General features: G+C 30.9%; 1 long non-coding RNA gene across 7 annotated transcripts; it reads right to left on the bottom strand.

The window, feature by feature from the left end:
- LOC107626123 lies at positions 751-4,012 on the bottom strand. Of its 7 annotated transcripts, none has more exons than XR_002358085.1 (9): positions 3,555-4,011; positions 3,179-3,418; positions 2,781-2,883; positions 2,605-2,691; positions 2,354-2,442; positions 1,875-1,914; positions 1,573-1,657; positions 1,232-1,318; positions 751-935 (listed from the first exon to the last, which is right to left on the bottom strand). It is a non-coding gene; the product is annotated as an uncharacterized LOC107626123 (long non-coding RNA). The 7 variants fall into 7 exon arrangements; XR_001617472.2 differs by lacking the exon at positions 1,875-1,914 and adding an exon at positions 3,022-3,050 and having other exon boundaries at positions 3,555-4,010; XR_002358084.1 differs by lacking the exon at positions 1,875-1,914 and adding an exon at positions 3,022-3,050 and having other exon boundaries at positions 3,183-3,418; positions 3,555-4,010.

Raw genomic sequence — 4,992 nt, 5'->3', positions numbered from 1 at the left:
TTTAATTTTGTATGAGAGAAAAATATATATTTTATAAATTGAAGAAAAGAAAACATCATTTAGATATTTCGTAAAAATAAAAGAAAAATTCTAGCTTGGAACACTACAACATTTTTAAGTTGAGGCAACATTTAATAAGTGTTGTCTAAAAGCTGATAAAAGGTTGCTTTTGATCTATGGGAACACTTTTTGACCTAAGACAACGTTTTTGGGTGGCGTTGCATATGCGGCCGTTGCCTTAGATCAAGGCAACACTTTTTTGCTTCAAAAGCAACGCTTTTGAGGACAACACCTGGTAAGTGTTGCCTTTGGTTGAAAAACAACAACACTTCAAAGGTGTGTTTGAGACAACACTTTTGCAGTATTGTCTTTTCTCTTATATTTTGGCCACTACTAAAAAGTGTTGTCTATTTGCAATAAAATACAACCCTTTTACGAGTTGCTTATAAATTTGAATTTGCAATTCTTTAAAGTGTTGCCTTTTCTTTTGGATATGCAACCTATGCAAGTGTTGCTTTTTCTTTTGGATATGCAACCATACAAGTGTTGTCTAATATTCAAAATATGCAACTAATAAGAGAGTTGCCTTTTGAGCAAAAATAAAAGTTATTTTTGTAATAAAAATACAAAAAAATAAAATTTACAATAAAATCTTTTGTTCATACATATGTAATTATTTTAATTAATAAATAAATTTATGCACAACAGAAAAAATTTATAAAAGAGACAAAATAACTAATAATAAAGTAAAAATTAAAATAGATATTAAAATGTTCAATTAGTATTTCAAATACATATTCATCAATAATTCTCGACAAAATAATAAAATTCTTATCTAACAATAATTGTCATAACAAAATAGTAATATTTGTAAAAAAGATGTCAATCTACTTGCATATTTTATATCCATGCTTGACTTGTCCCATATGCTAAATCTGCAAATAATACACAACAAAAAAATAAGTAACTTATCATTAAAACTAAAAAATTATAATAATAGAAAACAGAGCTGATGTGTGAGGAGAGAATAGAAAACAGAGAAGCAGCTTCAAGATTCTGCTATGTGCAAAGAGAGATCTCAATCTTCTATTCTTGCCACTAACTAAACTAACTTCTATATAAATATGGAGCTAACTAACAAAGAGATATATTACAAATTTAAACTTCATAATAACTCGGTATATTCAAGGTTTTTTTGCAGAAGAAAAAAGAACCAGAAGCTAACCATTACCTCCTCAGTTGCATCTTCCCTTTCAGATGCACCGCTTTCAGCAGCTTCACAGCTCTCATCTTTTCCTTTGTTTTCATGTTCTTCATCCTGGTTATTTAACCAAAGCATGGTGTCACTTTGTACGAATAAAGCAACAATCTTATATCAACATTGAAAAACACAGAAATGAACAACTGAGATGAGCAGGAAAAACACAGGCAAGTTGCTCGACTGTCTCTGTACTAAATATTAGATGTATTCATTATTCAAATTTAATTTCCAAAATATAGTTAGGATACTGAGAAGTTCACACATATCTACTTTTCACCATCTATTATGTCAAAATTATCTTTTTTATATACCTGAAGAAGGATTGATTCATTCAGGTCTTTCACCGAGTCAACTTCACTATGAGTTTATTTCAGCCTTTGCTCCACCTTCAATGAACTGCACATAAATTTAAAGAGCATTAAGAAACAATCAAAAGCATGACAAATTGACACTCATGCGTATAAATAAATTAAATTGAACTAATCAATAAAATTTCAAATATAATTAAGTACCTCAAAAACATAATTAAATAGAAAAATAATTCTAAACTATTCACAATAATACATAACATATAAAAATATATATATATATACGGGCTGGATCAAATACTCACTTATCAATAAATGGTTTGCTAAGGTCCCTATTAAGATTCCCTGAGCCGAGGCATAGATTAATGGATTAATGCATTGGACGTAGTATCAACTATTCATATTCATAATTAATAGTATATATTGGCACATAGGACATATCTAGAATGTTTTTCTTTTTGGAGATTAGAAAATTGAAAACAAAACCTTCAACTTATCGAAAACAATCAAATGCTCCAAAAAAAAACATAGTTTAGTGTCTTGGGTAGTTTTAGCATCAACTGCTATAACTCTTGCCTTCTGAGAACTAAAGTGGTGATCACCAGCTGTGAATGAAGGACACAGATGATTGTTTTATAAGAATGAGACTAATGGCAGGACACAAACTCATGATGACAAAAATGAATGTTATATAGATTAAGAGCTAGATCATTTTCCAATAAAAATAACCAAGAAATGCAGAGTACAAAACCAAAGTCTTGTTTCCTTGTATCAAATCAAGTACCTTTACAAAGTTTTTAGTCCATACTTAAGACCCTTGGAACTTTAATATACGGCTCCTCATAGCTTGGAACGGCACCAATCATCGCATCCCTGTAAACCAACACATTTGAATCAACAGTTTTTCAACTATGTCCAATTGAAACATAATGATTAATGGATAACTTCATTTTCACCTGTGCTCAAATGTTAGAATCACTAGACTATTATCAAAATACAAAAATGCAGGTATACAATAATGTATATAACAGATACCGTAGCGTAATCATTGACTATAAGATGAGCCGAAAGCAATCCTCCAAGAACTCTGATTGTCGTCTCAAACAAAGAAACAGTTTTGTTCTGTAACCGACCAAAAAGTAATTAAATTCATCCTTAACTCCAAATTGAGTACAGAAACTTGAAATTCAGCTGCTTAGCCATTCACTCACAATATCAAAGCGAATATTTTTACCAATCCATTCAATGGAAGTGGCAAAGCGGTCACGATCACCGAGTAGAGCCAAAGTGTCCAAAGAATCAATCTAATAGCACCTATCACAATTATCATCAAAATTATCTTATAATTAATGAATGAATTAATTAATTTTGGTGATTTTACTTAAATAATATAATTTAGTAAAGCCACTAGCAGCAATTAAGTAATGGGGCATATTCCTAATAAATCAGTACCTGCAGAAACACAAAGAAAGCATCACGAGCTTTGAGGATGAGACCGAGTTATCATTGCAAATAGCAACAACAACAGTATCACCAGTATTACAATTAGGGATCAAATCACCAAAAACACTAAAACAAAAAAAGCGAAAGGAAAGAGGCAGCATCATACCGACTGTGATGAATGCAAAAAGAGAGGAACACGATTTTTGCCGTCTCCGGACCACTTTTTCAGCCCCTTATTCGACGTCTCCCATTCCAGTTGCCAAGGTTTTCGCAATTCCGTGGTCTTAGCAATGATGCCGATTGTGAAGCTAGTGCTGTTCGATCTATACAACGACGACGGTGACGGAAGCAATCGCTTCTGCTGCCGGCTATTGCAGAGTTTCTGTTAGGTTTGTGATTTGACCGGCTTTTGGAGCAGTGAGAGTAGAGTAGAACAAGTTTAAAATTAATGCACATAGCAACAAGGTTAACCAAAAATTAGGATTCAAAACACAAAAAAGTGATAAAATAGAATAGAGAAGGAACGGTAGAATCATTAGTACCTGTAGAAGAATGCCAAAAACGAGAATCTCACAAAAAACGCGAGCAGTGATAATCGAACAGTAACCGGCAGTGATGAACACGAGCAGAGAGGATCGAAGCTCAATGAGAAGAGGAGTAGAGGATCGAAGCTCAATTAGCAGAGATAGAAGCTCAACGAGCAGAGAATCGAAGCTCAATAAGAAGAGGAGCAGAGGATCGAAGCTCATTCGCAAGCAGAGAAGATCGAAGCTCAACGATCGAAGCTCATTCCTGAGCAGAGATTGAGATCGAAGCTCAATAAAGGAACGCGCGTCATCATCGAATGGATTGAAGAACCAGAGAGGAATGAATCATTTGGAATGGATTGGGGTTAGGGGTTTCGTTAGGGTTGGGGTTTTGCTAGGAACGAGAGACTCTTCTTTTCTCCCTTTTTCTCCGCAAAATAGTTAGCCTTGTCGTTTGGGTTATTTTTGTTATTTTAAGAATTATTAAAAATTTTAGACAACACTTAAGAAGTGAAGTTTAAAATAAAATCAAAGACAACTCTTAAAAAGAGTAATATATTATTTTTATAATAGTTGTTTTTATATATTTAATAAAGCAACACTTGATAAGTGTTTTTTAATTTATCAACAGCATCACTCATAGTGTGTTGATTAAAAATTCATTGTTATAATTCTATTTTATTACTACTAGTATAAAACGTTGCCTATATATATATTAGGCAACTATTTTTAAGTGTTATCTTGAACTTATGTTGCAATAGCCAATAAATGTTGTAGTGGAATAACATTTTTAATGTGAGTAATATATTATTTTTTTAATGGTTGTTTTTATATATTTAATAAAGCAACACTTGATAAGTGTTTTTTAATTTATCAACAGCATCACTCATAGTGTGTTGATTAAAAATTCATTGTTATAATTCTATTTTATTACTACTAGTATAAAACGTTGCCTATATATATATTAGGCAACTATTTTTAAGTGTTATCTTGAACTTATGTTGCAATAGCCAATAAATGTTGTAGTGGAATAACATTTTTAATGTTAAAAAAAAAAGAGAAAGTTAGTTACTTAGTTAGTATTAGTTTGAAAATAAGACAAAAATAAAAAATATTAATCACCTAATATTCTTTTAAAAGAAGTTTCAATTTCCCTCTTAATTACTATCCTTTTGGTCAATAGCAAAAGAATACTAATTAATATCATTTACTAGATAAATACTGAAAGAGTATAATCATTAATGAATTATTACTCAAATAACATAGTCTTTTTATCCTCATTTAGAGGTTTTGAATTTAAGTCTCATTCTTAATTTTAAAAAAAAAATTAACAAGGTGGTCAACAACAAAAGGATAATAATCAACAAACTCATAACTTACACAAGAAAATGATTAGAATAATTTCACATAAAAATAATAAAAAAAAATTGAAAAAACAATAAAAAAATCAATT

Source organism: Arachis ipaensis, chromosome B02 (assembly GCF_000816755.2).
Source record: "Arachis ipaensis cultivar K30076 chromosome B02, Araip1.1, whole genome shotgun sequence".
In the NCBI taxonomy this organism is placed as follows: domain Eukaryota; kingdom Viridiplantae; phylum Streptophyta; class Magnoliopsida; order Fabales; family Fabaceae; genus Arachis; species Arachis ipaensis.
This window is presented reverse-complemented; position numbering and strand designations above follow the sequence as displayed.